The sequence below is a fragment of the Scyliorhinus canicula genome, chromosome 13, assembly GCF_902713615.1.
Source record: "Scyliorhinus canicula chromosome 13, sScyCan1.1, whole genome shotgun sequence".
Lineage (NCBI taxonomy): Eukaryota > Metazoa > Chordata > Chondrichthyes > Carcharhiniformes > Scyliorhinidae > Scyliorhinus > Scyliorhinus canicula.
Genome location: NC_052158.1, coordinates 71730627 through 71747336, shown reverse-complemented (window position 1 = coordinate 71747336; position 16710 = coordinate 71730627). Strand labels below are relative to the sequence as shown.

The window sequence follows — 16710 nt, the reverse complement described above, 5'->3', positions numbered from 1 at the left end:
GAAAGCCACAAAATAGCTGTGCTGCGAGTTTCTTCAAGAAAAGCGCTGCTTGGGAACATAAATGATCAAGAAAAGCTCTACATTATTATTTAATTTGAATAGTTTGTTTGTGGATGATCTCCAGTGTTAAATTTTACTCCATCCCGAGCATTAACGACTGATAGGTAGAGACGAAAGAGAAAATGCTGATAAAATCTCAGCAGGTCTAGCAGCATTTGTAGGTAGAGAAAAGAGCTAACGTTCCGAGTCAGATGACTCTTTGTCAAAGCTCAATAGGTAGCTCAATAGGTAGAGACTGGCAAACATATTTCACATCTGTGAAAAGTCAATACAAAAGAGCTCTCAAGTGTCACGAGGAAAGGAAAGGTATGCCGAAAATAAAAGTGGGCATTTGGGGGAATAGAGAAGAGGCTAGAATTGGAAGCTCCACCAGCACCAGCTTCCACCAGCAGCGCAACACTTTTCTTATCCGCAAGAGGGTGAAGCGTTGCTGATGAATGCAGGAGATCCACTTGTGACAATTGCAATTACCATCTTTCCCAGCTATGGCTGACTTCAGATTTGTAGAATGATGCAATACAGGAGGCTATTTGACCCATCGTAATTGTGCTAGCTCCTGCTAGGCGGTGGCCTATTGGTCGTGTCACTGGACTGGTAAACCAGAGACCCAGACTAATGCTCTGGGAACCCAGGTTGAAATCCTGCCACTGCAGATGGTGAAATTTGAATTCAATAAAAATCTGGAATTTAAAAATGTATATTGATGACCATGAAACCATTGCCGATTGTTGTTAAAAACCCTTCTGGTTCACTATTATCCTTTAGGGAAGGAAATCTGCCGTCCTTACCCAGTCTGACCTACGTGTGACTCCAGACCCACAGCAATATGTTTGCCTCTTAACTGCCCCTTCAAGGGCAATTAGGGATGGATAATAAATGCTGGCACAGCCTGCGACGCCCACGTCCCATGAATGAATAAAACAAAAATTGACCTTACTACCCCTGCTCTTTCTACTAGCCCTGCAATTTGTTTTCCTTTTCACATAATTATTCAAATCTCTTGAAAGCTACTTTTAAACCAGCTTAGAATCATAGAATTTACAGTGCAGTAGGAGGCCATTCAGCCCATTGAGCCTGCACCGGTCCTTGGAAAAGGCACCCTACCTAAGACGACTCCTCAACCCTATCCCCGTAACCCAGCAACCCCATCTAACCTTTTTGGACACTGAGGGCAATTTAGCACGCCCAATCCAACTAACCTGCACATCTTTGGACTGTGGGAGGAAACCAGAGCACCCAGAGGAAACCCACGCAGACACGGGGAGAATGTGCAGACACTGCACAGATAGTGTCCAAAGCCGAGAATCGAACCTGGAGCTGTGCTAACTACTATGCTACCATGCCGCAGGGGCACTGTGAATATCTCCAAATAATATTTTGTGCCTTCCTTGTTTGTTTATTCAGCTAGTCACAGTGGGCTTGTTATCAGTGTTCGGAGAGATGGTGAGTTTCCTGGTCCGTCATTTAGGGTTTCCATTCTGTGCCATTTGCTCCATTATATAGAGTATTACAATTTTTCTATCCAAATAAAATTGTGCTAATATGGAAAAAATCTGTTGTGTCCCCGAGCTGCTCCTGGAATCCTCACTGCAGAGACTGAGTAAACTCAGAGAGTGTGAGATCTCCAGCCCTTCACTGGTTAACAGAGTTCCACAACATCAAGACATTCGGGAGCGATTGGAAACTGCACTGAAAACAATCCCTGCGTTATTCCGCATCGGGTTTAAGGGACAATTTGGACAAGGTAAGGTACATCATGTCACAAATTACCCAAATAAAAAGACATTTGCTAACATTAAAAAAAGGGAAATCAGATATATTGGGGTAAAGAGAATTATTATCATCTTCTAGCAAAGAAATGGGTTTATTAATCTGTAGTGAGTCACTAGTCGAATGACACTTCTGCTGATCTGCATTACGGAAAGGTCAGTATTTATTGCCCATCCCTATTTGCCTTTGAAATTGAGGTCATTTCAAAGGGAAGTTAAGAGACAACCACATTGCTCTGGGCCTGGGGTCATGTGTAGGCCAGGCCAGGTATGGATGATAGATTTCCTTTCTGAGAGGACATTACTGAACCAGATGGGTTTTTACCATGATCAACAACAGATAGAGCTATTACTGAGACCAACTTTCAGTTCCAGATTCATTCATTGAATTTAAATTCCACCAGTTGCTGTAGTGGGATTTGAACTTGTGACCCTAGCACAGGGGTGGGCAAACTACGGCCCGACAAAGGTTTTTATGCGGCCCGCCAATGAGGTGCCCGGAATCATAACCGGCATTTTTGAAAAGCCGCCGGGGAAAAGCCGCTGAAGTAAATGCGCTTATTCAATAAGTGCATTTACTTCAGCGGCTTTTCCCCGGCGGCTTTTCAAAAATGCCGGTTATGATTCCGGGCACCTCATTGGTGGGCCGCATAAAAACGCGCGTAGTGGGAAAGATGAGTGGGGCTGTCTCATTGGTCGGTTTAGTTGGGTGTGCGACCAATAGGAGTCCAGGTTACAAACAATAAGCCTTATTATTGTTTGTAACCTGGACTCCTATTGGTCGCACACCCAACTAAACCGACCAATAAGGCAGCCCCACTCATCCACCCCACTACGCGCGTTTTTATCATTGACTCGGCTAGGCTGTGCTTCTGTCAGTGTTAAGGATCAGCACAAGCAACTTGACACCTGATTTCAACAAACTGGTAAATGACTGCAGTCAGATGCATCATTCTCATTGACATTGTTCTGTTACTTACTGAGTTACTTTGTTTTTCAAATAAATGTGCTTTTTTTTCTTTAAAGACCTTTTATTTTGGCTATTTAAAATATTAATTATTTTACTTAATATACTATGCGGCCCTTTAAAATTGTGAATTTCTGAATGTGGCCCTTGCACGGAAAAGTTTGCCCACCCCTGCCCTAGCATATTAGCATGGGCCACTGGATTACTAGTCCAGTCACATTACCACGAGACCACCATCTCATCACATTTGCAAGTGGATACTTTTTTTAAATTACAAAAGCTCTCTGCCCCAACAATTTAATACGTAGCAACGTGCGAGATTGTTCACTTGGTAAGAATAGAAAAACAGAACAATTTTTAAAAGCAAGATACTTGTAAGTGTTGATCTTCACAGAGACTTGGATGTGCTCATACAGAAAGCACATCCAGTTAACATGCAGGTACAGAGAACATAAAGGCAAATGGCATGTTCGCCTATATGGCAAGGATTGGTGTCAAAGTAAAGGAAGTCTTACTACAATTGTACATCACTTTAATGAGATTACACCCAGTGTACTCTGCACAGTTTTTGACTCCATACTGAAGGATGGATATATTGGAAGTGGTACAGCAAGTCCGTGGATTTGTTCCTGGGACGAGAGTGTTGTCCTATGATGGGAGGCTGAGCAAATTCTAAACTGGATCTCATTATAACATATTTGACAGGGTGGAGACTGGGTGCTTATTTCCCCTGGCTGGACAATGTAGAACACGGGGGACACAGCCTCAGGATAAGAGGTTGATCGTTTAGGACAGAAATGAAGAGAAATTTCTTCACTGAGAGGATTATAAATCTTTGGAATTCACTGTCCCAGAGGATTAGGGATGGTCCGTCAATGAGCATATTTATGTCTGAAATTGATTTTTGCTCTTTGAAGAAATCAAGGAGTATGGGGTGGGGAGGTACAGGTGAGAAAGTGGAGTTGAGGCAGATGGTCCCTCATGATCATACTGAATGGCAGAGCAGGCTTCAGGGGCCACAAGGTCTACTCTTGATCCTATTTTCCTATGTTCTCATGTTAATAGTTTGTCACAGAGAATTTGCCAATCTTTGGGACTTTGGCTGGCATACCTAGCATCACACTGGCACTGAAATTCATATACCACATTACTCATTTGTGTGATAGGCAAAAAGTATTTTTGGTTCAACGGCAGAATCCTATTAGTGGTGAATACCACTTGAGTTGTTACTACAGAGTAACAGTGTAAAACAGTTAGCTTCATCTGTTCTTCAAATTCTTGAGATACCTTGTCCTTCCAGGATCATCGGAGATAGACTGGGCAATTTTCAGGGCTGAAAGTGACAACCTTAAGCCCGTTCATGACTTTGCACAATATACAATGCAAAATGATCTGATCAGGGTAGCCATTACCCCGCAGGATGTTTTTGATACCAAGCTTGCATGCTGAGCAAATCGCTTGGGCCCTATTTACAAAGTTGTCCCTAAGGCTAATCTTTTTATTTACATTTTTTCCCCCAATTAATGGGCAATTTATCGTGGCCAATCCACCTACCCTGCACATCAATGAGTTGTAGGGCTGAGGGGCTGAGACCCACGCAGACACGGGGAGAATGTGCAAACTCCACACGGACAGTGACCTGGGGCTAGGATCAAACCCAGGTTCTTGGCACCATGAAGCAGCAGTACTAATCACTGCACCACCTTGCCACCCTCCTAAGGCTAATCTTAAGGACCCAAGTACTGTTAGATCATATCAAACACCATGGGTGGGGTTCTCCGGTCTGTCAGCCACGTTTACCTGAGTGGCATGCCCTTGCCGGCAGTGGTTATCTCCGTTCCCACCACCTGCAAATGGGATTTCCCATTGTGGCTGCCCCACACTGCGAGGAAACCCATGAGCTTGGATGCGCTGCTGGCACAATGGAGAATTCCGCTGGTGAAGAATCCACCCCCTGTCTCTTCCATTGCTTGCTACAAGCAGGATACAGATAGTATCTAACCAGTCTGTGCGTGCAAAACGCAAAACCCATTAGATATGATTCCGAGAGTGGACAGCATTTGCTAAACAATCCTCAGTGTGCTAAATATTATGCTGACAACCAATTTAAGTTTGTCAGTCAGGCTCAGTGTGGGACATTTATGTATACTGGAGGCTACATATATTAATACACATGGCCATGTTCTTTGTGGGGAGAAAGAACATGTATGCACAGTGCAGCTGTTTCAGGTAAACAAAATAAATTATAGCCACTGACCGGTTCATTCCACAGGACATAGTTTAAATTTCTAGCAATGCTTCGCAGGTCACTGAAGCCAATCTGGCACGACTGCTTGAAAGCCAGCTGTCCCTACCAGCAAAATCACTGGTGCCTTCTCCATGGCAATGCCTCTACCAATCCGAAGACAAACACGGGACACAACTGACAGAGTACCCTTCATCATCCAGCACTTCCCCGGAGCGGAGAAACTACGTCATCTTCTTCGCAGCCTTCAATACGTCATCGATGAAGACGAACATCTTGCCAAGGTCATCCCCACACCCCCACTACTTGCCTTCAAACAACCGTGCAACCTCAAACTATTGTTTGCAGCAAACTGCCCATCCTTCAGAACAGCGACCATGACACCACACAGCCCTGCCATGGCAATCTCTGCAAGACGTGCCAGATCATCGACATGGATACCACCGTTACACGTGAGAACACCACCCACCAGGTACGCGTTACATACTCGTGCGACTCGGCCAACGTTGTCTACCTCATACGCTGCAGGAAAGGATGTCCCGAAGCGTGGTACATTGGCGAGACCATGCAGACACTGCGACAATGGATGAATGGACATCGCACGACTATCGCCAGGCAGGAATGTTCTCTTCCAGTCGGGGAACACTTCAGCAGTCAAGGCCATTCAGCCTCTGATCTTCGGGTAAGCATTCTCCAAGGCAGCCTTCAGGACACGCAACAACGCAGAATCGCCGAGCAGAAACTTATAGTCAAGTTCCGCACACATGAGTACAGCCTCAACCGGGACCTTGGAGTCATGTCACATTACATTCACCCCCACCATCTGGCCTGGGCTTGCGAAATCCTACCAACTATCCTGCCTTGAGACAATTCACACCTCTTTAACCTGGGATTATCCCTTTCTCTGGATCTGTAAAAACTTAATTACCAGCAAATGCGCGTATTCAAAGTATCGTCTTGCATCTTTGACTTTGTCTTTACATATGTTTCTGGAACTTATCTCTTCATTCACCTGAAGAAGGAGCAGTGCTCCGAAAGCTAGTGATTCAAAACAAACCAGTTGGACTTTAACCTGGTGTTGTAAGACTTCTTACTGTGCTCACCCCAGTCCAACACTGGCGTCTCCACATCATTACTTCATCTAGTTTGAGTAAAATATTCTTTAAATCCTCTCACACTCATGTGTTTATCAATGTGATGAATGGATCTTAGACCTCTCTCCTGATCTTTTTATAGGATTATGAGTGATTGTCGTATATTTATGCCCCTAGTTTTAGAGATCCCTCAAGTGGAAACTTTTTCCTTATGTTCATCATTACAAACCCCCTCTTAAAAACCCCTTTTGAAAGCCCTTCAGATTCAGCTTGAGAACTATTGACATCCCAATCACAATGTTTAGGTATATCGGGTTATAATATTTAGTTTTCATAGGAACATAGGTGCTGAAGTAGGCCATTCGACCCATTGCATCTGCCCCCACCACACAACAAGACATTGCTGCTTGTTTACCTCAGCGCCACTTTTCTATACAATTCCTTTATCCATTGATGTCATTAGTATCCAGTAATCTACCGATTTCTGTCTTGAGCAAGCTCAATGGTTGAGCTTCCACAGCCTTCTCGGGTAGGGAATTCTAAACATTCAACACCCTTTGAGTGAATAAATTCCTCCTCATCTCGTTCTTAAGTGGACGACCCCTTATTTCTCAGACTGTGCCCCGAATTCTAGACTCCCTGTCGGGGGAAGCATCTGATCTACAACTACCTGGTCACATTGTGTTAGAATTTTGTATGTTTCAATGAGATGACAGCTCATTCTTTAAAACTCTTGAGATCACAGTCCCAGTCTCCTCAATCTATCCTCATAAAACAATTCTGCCATTCCAGGGATTATTCTGGTGAACCTCCTTTTCACTCACTCTATGGTAAGCATATGCTTCCTCAGATAAGGAGACCAAAATTGTACTCAACACCCCAGTTGCAGTCTCCCAAGGCTCTATCTAATTACAGCAAGATATTTTTACTCCTGTAATCAAATCCCTATCTTTAGGTTTCACAATGGTCAGCTCGTGGGCTGCACGGTAGCACAATAGTTAGCACAGTTGCTTCACAGTTCCATGGACCCAGGTTCGATTCCTGGTTTGGGTTACTGTCTGTGCGGAGTCTGCATGTTCTCCCTGTGTCTGCGTGGGTTTCCTCTGGGTGCTCCAGTTTCCTTTCACAGTCCAAAGATGTACAGGTTAGATGGATTGGCTATGCTAAATTACCCTTAGTGTTCGAAAAATGTGAGGTGGGGTTACGAGGATAGGGTGAAGATGTGGGGATAGGGTGGATGTGTGGGCTTAGGAAGTGAGCTCTTTACAAGGGCCGGTGCAGACTCGATGCGCCGAATGGCCTCCTTCTGCAATGTAAATTCTATGATTCTATGATTCTTGGAGCTCATACTTCTAGCCCAAACAATAGCACAAATTGATTTTCTTTTATCTAGATTAATATGGCAATTGATGAGGTTCATGCACAAGAATTAACTGTGGTGAACTGGTCAAATGTAACTGTCAGTGAGTACATATTCATACAGTACAGCTTAGAATGATGTCCTTTTGACTTCTCAGTCCAAAGCTGGGTCACAGTCCACAGAACAAAACCTTAACTAAGGATTGAACAGGCAATTTAATCCATTATCATGAAAACAATTTCTGTTGGGCCTCCAGTGCCCTCTCCACAATTTCATTCTGACACCAGTTTTTATTTTCTCCTTTTTTGTGTGTTAATTTTCACACATTTTTGTGTATCGCTTGTCTACTTTTCTCTTTTTCTCCCTTGTTTTTCTTCCCACTCACACTTCCATCACTTTACGCTCTATAAGGTGCAACTTTGTATTCCTACTCCTGCATGCAAAGGAAACTGGAGCTGCTAAGACTGGAAGGTTGGAGGACAGCCATATAATTTCTATGTAAAATAGGCACTTTCACAAGTGTCACTTTATTCAGACTTTGAACAATAGGAAACTCTATTCTGTCACTCAGGAACATCGGTTCCCTGTAAATTGCTGTTGCATTTTACTGACAACGTATTACACAGAGTAGTCACAACCCTCCCTGTTCATTGACTTCATGTTGTATGTACCCAATGAAGAAGGGAGTAGATTACCAGTTGGACTCAAATAGGATCCACAAATCTGGTGATACGCAGACAATATAATTTTCGTAGATTCTTCCCATTCCAGAGGTATGATGTAATGGGTCTGTTTGCATTATATAGTGAAATAAAAGCAACACTGTGATATATCTAAGCCTATTGTCAAAGCATTCAACATCTGATTCGAAATCCATTTGTTTGGGCATCTGCTTTTCCTCGCATTCCTTTTGAAGTTACATGAGGAGATTTCTGCAATATCTTGGAAAACACAAGTTTATACCAATGTGATGACAGCATGGCTGAGGTTGGTGAATCACCAAGCGACAGATAGCCAGCAAGAATGCACGTGCCACTGAAAGCCCGAGGTGTTCAGTGTATTGTGCAACCTAATTTGTCACTAATTTGTCATGAACTATGTGACAAGATTTGAGCCCTTGCTCGATAATCAACAGATACGAGGGGAGTCTTCCAGGTATTACCACCATGCTCCGAACTGTTTTGGATGCTTGCCATGCCCCATTATGCAGTGGTTCCTGAAGCTGGAATTGGTCCATTTGTCTTTCTGCAATTCAATGAGTGTGTAAGAGCAGGTATACTTTCATACCCAACTTCCAGATAATACCGTGCAGCAACTGCTCTTTCAAATTTCAACATTTCTTCATTGGTTATTGTGATTAATGTAGGAATTTCAGCTATATTGGGCGGGATTCACCCATACGGCGAATTGGTCCGATGCCGGCGCCAAGAACGGAGCGAACCACTGTCAATTACACTGTCCGTGTGGAGTTCGCACATTCTCCCCGTGTTTGGGTGGGTTTCGCCCCCGCAACCCAAAGATGTGCAGGCTAGGTGGATTGAACACACTAAATTGCCCCTTAATTGGAAAAAAATGAATTGGGTGCACTAAATTTATTTTTAAAAACCACAATTAAATACCCATCACGCTCTTAGGCAGTGCATTCCAGATCCTAACCTCCTGTTGCATTATTAAAAAACTATTTTCGTGTGTCGCCTCTGGTTCTTTTGCTCATCACCTTATGTTGCTGTCCTCTGGCTCTCAGCCAACCCACCAATAAAAATAGTTTCTCTCTATCTACTTTTTGCGAAAAAGAAAACTGCATCTTCTGCAGTCGACATTCCAAATGCCATCCAAAATTCAACCGTCTACTGCCAGTCTCCTCTCTGGAGCCAAATATGACTTATTAAACTGGATGACAGCATTATTATTGGGTTTTCCCTCATGGGAAATTGAAAAGCATTCTGTTCAGATACCTAAATAAATTATTGTAATTACAAGGTAAGTCAGAACAAGTCAAGTAATTATCCTGAATATAATTATCCTGAATATAATTTTCAGTACAATCTGAAGAAGCACACATTTTAAAATAAATGCATGATAGTCTATACTCAGCCTTCAATATGAGGCTAAATTAAACACATTAGCAGATACTTTGGCCCCCACCTCGACTGGTGTGGGATTTAGGACTTTTGGTTGCAGGTACACTGGGCAGTTTTAGCATCACAGTGTGTGTACTCTTTCCAGCAAGTTCCCCACCCAGATAAGTTAGATTCCCTACCGGACGGACAATGCTCTGGAGCAGGCTGCTACCTGGAGCTTACAGAAACTAGGTTAGTAATAGCGTGGAGGAGGAGCATCTGAATCTTTGGGTAAAGTATCAGCAAACCTGGGAGGGCTCCAAGGGTGAAAATCACTCCATCCGTTCGTTCCCCTCTCCGTCCCACCCCACCCTTTCAGTCCCCACCCCCCACGCGTCTCGACCTACCCTTTCATTCCCCCTCCGTCTCGCCCCACCCTTTCATTCGAAAACCCATCAATCAGTCTTTTAAAATCCAGAAAAGACGGCCAGTCAGCTAGGTTGTACAGATATTTTACTTTCCTTGTTTTCCTATCATGTCCACTGTAAGAGCTGGATGAATATCTACGGCTATTGTCAGTCCGTCAAATGACCGTCCGATTGCTGCAAAATTAGTTCTACTGCAGTCAAATTATAATTTGCGAATGCTGGTAAAGCTGGCAGAATTTTGTCGGTAGAAAATTAGCATTTCTGTTCATTATAGTTAAAACAATTTAAAATTGGCAAAGCTATCACCCGACTTTTTAAGTGTAAAGGTCCCTTTGTTGTTTGAGGTTTCACCTAAATAGACCTGCAGGTGCAGTAAATAGCCAAAGGACTGAGAATCTGTCTCATGTGATTCTGTTTAGTCTGATGATTGATGATTACACAACAGAGAGGCACTGAGTTTGGCAGGGTAAGAAAGACTGAATATAAAAGGACTAAAACTTCCCATTTCCACAAAACAGCAGCTGGGTGAGCCGAAAAGAAAACTGACTACACAACCAGTCTGGACACGTTTGAAATCTCCAGTGTGGTATTGAATAATGTTTCAGTTAATTATAAAATCCATGTCTGTCTGCAGCCTTGCACACATTATAGAAACTCGCTTTATGTCTTTTCCCTCCGATGACACTCTCTAATATATCACGGCCACTGACACAATGGACGTACTTCAGGCTCTTTCAATGGGGACTGTCTTCATGAATTCAGCATTGCAAAAGACACCATGAAGTCACTTACAGGGCAGCACAGTGGTTACCAATGCTGCCTCACAGCGCCAGGGACCTGGGTTCAATTTTGTCCTTGGATGACTGTCTGTGTGAAGTTTGTACCTTCTCCCCGTGTCTGTGTAAGTTTCCCCTGGGTGCTCCGGTTTCTTCCCACAGTTCAAAGATGTACGGCTGAGATGGATTGCCCGTAGTGTCCAAAGGTTAGGTGGAGTTATGGGGTTACAGGGATAGGGTGAGGGAGTGAACCTCGTTAGGACGCTCTTTCAGAGGGTCGGTGTAGACTCCATGGGCAGAATGGCCTCCTTCTGCATTGGAAAGATTCTCTGAGTATGTGGTAAAATGGATCATTGTAACACTTTTGAGCAAGAGAGTGAGCTGCATAGAACATACAATGCAGAAGGAGGCCATTCGGCCCATCGAGTCTTCATCAATCCACTTAAGCCCTCACTTCCACCCTATCCCCGTAACCCAATAACCCCTCCTAACCTTTTTGGTCATTAAGGGCAATTTAGCATGGCCAATCCACCTAACCTGCACGTCTTTGGACTGTGGGAGGAAACCGGAGTACCCGGATGAAACCCACGCAGACACAGGAAGAACTTGCAGACTCTGCACAGACAGTGTCCCAGCAGGGAATCGAACCTGGGACCCTGGCACTGAGAAGCTGCAGTGCTATCCACTTGTGCTACCGTGCTGCAAGTGAGTCCTTGCTGACAAATACTTGTTCTTTGAAATTTTGCCTCATTTAAAATATTTTAAAATTGTTATGAGTTGTACAACTTCCCGCAAATGCCTAGCTACAGCTATTCCGGTCGTTGCCAGGCACATGCGCAGCCACGGACCCGGCAATTCTCCAGCCATTTATTTTGTGGAGGCCGGGTGTTTTACGTGGCACGGCTGCTAGTCCCTCACCGGTTAGAGGATCGGTGCTGGGGCAGTGCCGGTTTTGCCCACGTAAAACACCACGGATCCTCCAGACGTAGCCTCAAAATCGGAGAATCCAGCCCAGGATTTTTTTTAAAGCCTTATGAAAAGCATTTTCATATATAATAATAATTAATGTAAAATGCACTAATCTGATAGAAATTAGGAGGTTTATAAACTAATAATTTTATTTTTGAAAAAGACATACCAAAACTCTTGATTCTCTTGCCTCTTGAATTATGAACCAATGGGGTTGGCATTACTTCAGGTGAACTCCCATACCTTTGATAAGTTTGATAGCATGAATATTGATTGGAAAACAACAGCAACTTACACTTATTTAGTACCTTTGATGTAGTAATAGGTCACAAGGTAGTTCACACAACTACAATAAGAAAGAAATTTAGCACAGATCCGAAGAGGGAGATATTGCAACAGGTCATAAATAGCTCCTTAGAGGAAGAAAAAATGGGAAAGAGATGAAGGGATATTGAGTGGGAATTCCACAGTTGAAGGCAATAGGGCCAGGAGCGGGATGAAGGAAATGTGGGTGCGTAAGAAGCTAATTTTGGAGAAACACAGATTTCTCAGAGGGCAGCAGGGAATCAAGGCCACTAAAAACATCATAAAAATACAAGGCAGCTAAAACTGGTCAACCGGCCAACATTGACTAAGGCACCGAACACAACAAAGACATACCCAGGGCAATCCTCCTCAGTGACATCTGGGGTCTTGTGACGGAATAGGAAAAGCTGTCTCACAGACCAGTTAAGTAAATTAATTATATTCATAAAATCATCTTACAGCCAACATCTCAGCCTCCACCATCGTGTCCCATGACCTGCCAGGGGAGTCAGTCACGAAGGCGGGAGCAAAAGATCTTAGGAATCGTCAGCGTTGATTCTGTAAGTCTCATGACAACAGATCAAACATGGATAAGGAAACCTCTTGCTGATTACCATCTACCTCCCTTCCTCCGCTGATGAATCACTATTGCTCCATGTTGAACAACACTTAGGAGAAGCACTGAGAGCAGACAGGACACAGAATGCACTCTGGTTGGGAAACATCAATGTCTAAATGTAGCAAGGTAGCGCCACTACTGACTGAGGTGGCTTAGTCCAAAAGGACACAGCTGTCCATAACAGTATTGGTCGCAGTGGGCACCACAAAGTATTTTGGAGATAATATCCCATCTACACATTGAGGACATCCTCCACTATATTATACGTCACTACTCACTGCTCTAAATAGAATGGATTCAGCACAGATCTAGCAGTTGAAAAGTGGGCACCCATGAAGGGCTGTTGACCATCAGCAGTTGAATTGTAAATAACCACAATCTTTAACCTCATGGCCTAGCATTTCCCTCACTCTATCATTACAATCAAACCAGCGGATCAACCTCGCTTCAACAAAAAGTGCGGCATAGCATGTCAGAAACCGCCTCAGTCTACCTGAAAATAAAGTTTCAACCTGCCGAAGCTACATCACAGGACTACTTGTCTGCTGGACAGCAGAAGTAGCAAGTAACATACAGAGCAAAGCCATTCCCCAACCAATGTCTCAGTTCTAAGTTCTGGTGCCCTGCCACTGCTAATCACAAATTAAGGTGGACAAAACAAAAAAGGGGAGGAGGAAGTACCGCAAACATCCCCATCCTCAATAATGTGGCAGACTAGCACAAGGCAAGGTCGAAACATTTTCAACCATCTTCAGCCAAAAGTGCAATGTGAATGATCCATCTTGGCGTCCTCCTGATGTCCGAGCATCACCGACACCAGTTACCAGCCAATTCAATTAATTTGATATTAAGAAATGTTGAGTGCAGTCGATAACAAAGCACTGGGAATAAATTAACTGTAGTACTGAAAACTTGTGCTTTAGAATTATAGCCAAGCTGTTCCAGACAGCTGCAACACTGGCATCTACTCGACAATGTGGAAAATTCCCCAGGTATGTTCTGTCCACAAGAAGGACAATCTGGCAAACGAAGACCACAAGACCATAAAACATAGGGGCAGAAATAGGCCATTCAATCATGGCTGATATATTTCTCATCCCCATTCTCCTGCCTTCGCCCCATAATCCCTGATCCTCTTATTAATCAAGAACCTATCTTTCTCTGTCTTAAAGACACTCAAGTGATTTGGCCTCCACAACCTTCTGCGGCAAAGAGTTCCAGAGATTCACCACCCTCTGCCTGAAGATATTCCTCCTCATCTCGGTTTTGAAGGATTGTCCCTTCAGTCTGAGGCTGCAACCTCAGGTTCTAATTTTTCCGACAAGTGGAAACATTCTCTCCACGTCCACTGTATCCAGGCCTCACAATATCCGGAGCACCCTGAGGAAACCCATGCAGACAGGGGGAGAATGTACAAACTCCACATAGACAGTCATCCAAGGTTGGAATCGAACCCGGGTCCCTGCCGCCGTGAGGCAGCAGTGTTAACCACTGTGCCACCATGTCTTTTCCCATTTAAAAAATAGTCTATGCCTCCATTATTCCAACAAAGTGCATAACCTCACACTTTTCCACATTGTTCTCTATCTTCTTAGCCTATCCAAGTCCTTCTGCAGCCCCCCTGCTTCCTCAATACTACCTGTCCATATGCATATCTTTGTATTATCTGCAAACTGAACAACAGTGCCCTCAGTTCCTTCTTCCAGATCGTTAATGTATATTGTGAAAAGTTGTGGTCCCAACACCGATCTCTGAGGCACTCCACTAGTCACCGGCAGCTGGCCTGAAAAAGATTCCTTTATTTCCACATCTGCATTCTGACAGTCAGCCAATGAGCTCTTAACTTATTTAACAGCCTCCTATACGACACCTTGTCAAAGGCCTTCTGGAAATCTGAATAGATTACGTCCACTGGTTCTCCTTTGTTTAACTTCCACGTTACCTCCTTAATAACAGATTTGTCAAACATGACCTCCCCTTGACAAAGTTATGCTGGCTCAGTCCTATTATATCATGCACATCCAAGTACTCCACAATCTCATCTTTAATAATGGACTCTAAAATCTTATCAATGACCGAGGTCAGGCGAACCTGCCTGTAATTCTCTGTTTTCTGTCTCCCTCCCTTCTTAAACAAGGATGTTACATTACCCATTTTCCAGTCCTCTGTGACTCTCCCTGCCTCCAGATTCCTGAAAGATCACCACCAATGCCTCCACAATCTCCTCAGCTAGCTTCTTTAGAACCCTGGGTGTAGTCCATCCGATCCATGTGATTTATCCACCTTCAGACCTTTCAATTTCCCCAGAACCTTCTCCTTAGTAATGGCCACTACACTCACCTCTGCCCCCTGATCCTCCTGAAGTCCTGGTATCCCACTGATGTCTTCCACCATGAAGACTAATGCAAAATACCTATTCAGTTCCACTGCCATTTCTTTGTTTCCTATTACTACTTTTCCAGCCTTATTTTCCAGTGGTCCAATGTCTATTCTTGTTTCTCTCTTCCCCTTTATATACTGAAAAAACCTCTTGCTGTCTTCTTTTATTTAATAGATAGCTTACACTCATCTTTCATCTTCTCCCCTCTTATTGCTTTTTAGTTGTCCTCTGCTCACTTTCAAAGGCTTAACAATGCTCTGGCTTCCCACTAATCCTAGCCACCTTGTATGATTTTTCTTCTGCTTTTATGTTGTGCTTGACTTCCCTCGTCAGCCATGGATGTCTCGTCCTCCCCTTAGCATGTTTCCTCCTCCTTGGGATAAATTTCTGTTGTGCCTCCCGAATAACCCTAAAAAATCCTGCCGATGCTGTTCCACTGTCTTCCCTGCTCAGCTCCCTTCCAATCAACTCTGGCCAACTCCTCCCTCATGTCTTTGTAGTTACCCTTATTCAATTGTGGGTAACTTTGTAGTTACCTTTATTCAATTCTCCCTTTCAAACTGCAGGATGAATTTTATCATATTGTGGTCCCTGCCTCCTCAGGGTTCGTTCACTTTAAGTCCCCTTATCAGGTCTGCCTCATTACACATCACAAGTCTAGAATTGATTGTTCCCTAGTAGGCTCTGCCACAAGCTGCTCAAAAAAACATCTTAGACATTCTACAGATTCCTTTTCTTACAATCCACTGCTAACCTGATTTTCCCAGTCCACCTGCATAGTGAAGTCCCCCTTGATTATTGTAATCTTGCCTTTCTTATATACCTTTTCTATCTCCTGATTTATTTTCTGCCCCACATCCTGACTACTGCGAGGGGCCTGTACATAACTCCCATCAGGATCTTTTTACCTTTGCGATTCCTCAACTCTACACACACAGATTTTATGCCTTCTGATCCTATATCTCTTTTTACTATTGATTTAATTTCATTCCTTACTGACAATGCAACCCTGTCCCCTTGTTCCGTATAATAATAATTGCTTATTGTCACAAGTAGGCTTCAATTAAGTTACTATGAAGAGCCCCTAGTCACCACATTCCGGCGCCTGTTCGGGGAGGCCGGTACGGGAATTGAACCCGCGCTGCTGGTCTTCTTCTGCATTACAAGCCAGTTGTTTAACCCACTGTGCTAAACCAGCCCCTCACTGGACGCATTTAAGTAAAACACCCTCAGTCCTGCATTGACCGTCCCCTTCTCAGATTTGTTTCCTTTTTTGCTCTGTCTGAAGTTAGATTCCTGCCACCTTCTGTGCTCTGTGTTCTATTACGTGGAAACTTTAGTAAACTCTCCTGAGCCCTCGGCCCATTTAACTCGCTTAAAGGTCTCTTCATTAACTTGCACTTCTACCCTCTCCTTTAAATTTGATGTTCTAATTCTCCATACAACTGAACCCTCCCTCCCACTATTTAGTTCAATACCCGATCTACAGCCTTTGTTATGCGATTCGCCAGGACTCTGGTCCCAGCATGATTCAGATGAAGACCGTCCCATTGCAACAGGTCCCCTCTTCCCCAATGTCCTAATGTCCCATGAATTCAAATCTATTTCTCCCACACCAATCTTTGAGCCACGTATTTATCTCCTTAATCTTATTGACCCTATGTAATTAGCTTGTGG

General features: G+C 43.7%; 1 protein-coding gene across 2 annotated transcripts in view; it reads right to left on the bottom strand.

Annotated features, from left to right (window-relative positions):
• arhgef4 (Rho guanine nucleotide exchange factor (GEF) 4) overlaps positions 1 to 16710 on the bottom strand; it is a 494960-nt gene that overhangs the window by 211951 nt on the left and 266299 nt on the right. The window lies entirely within an intron of this gene.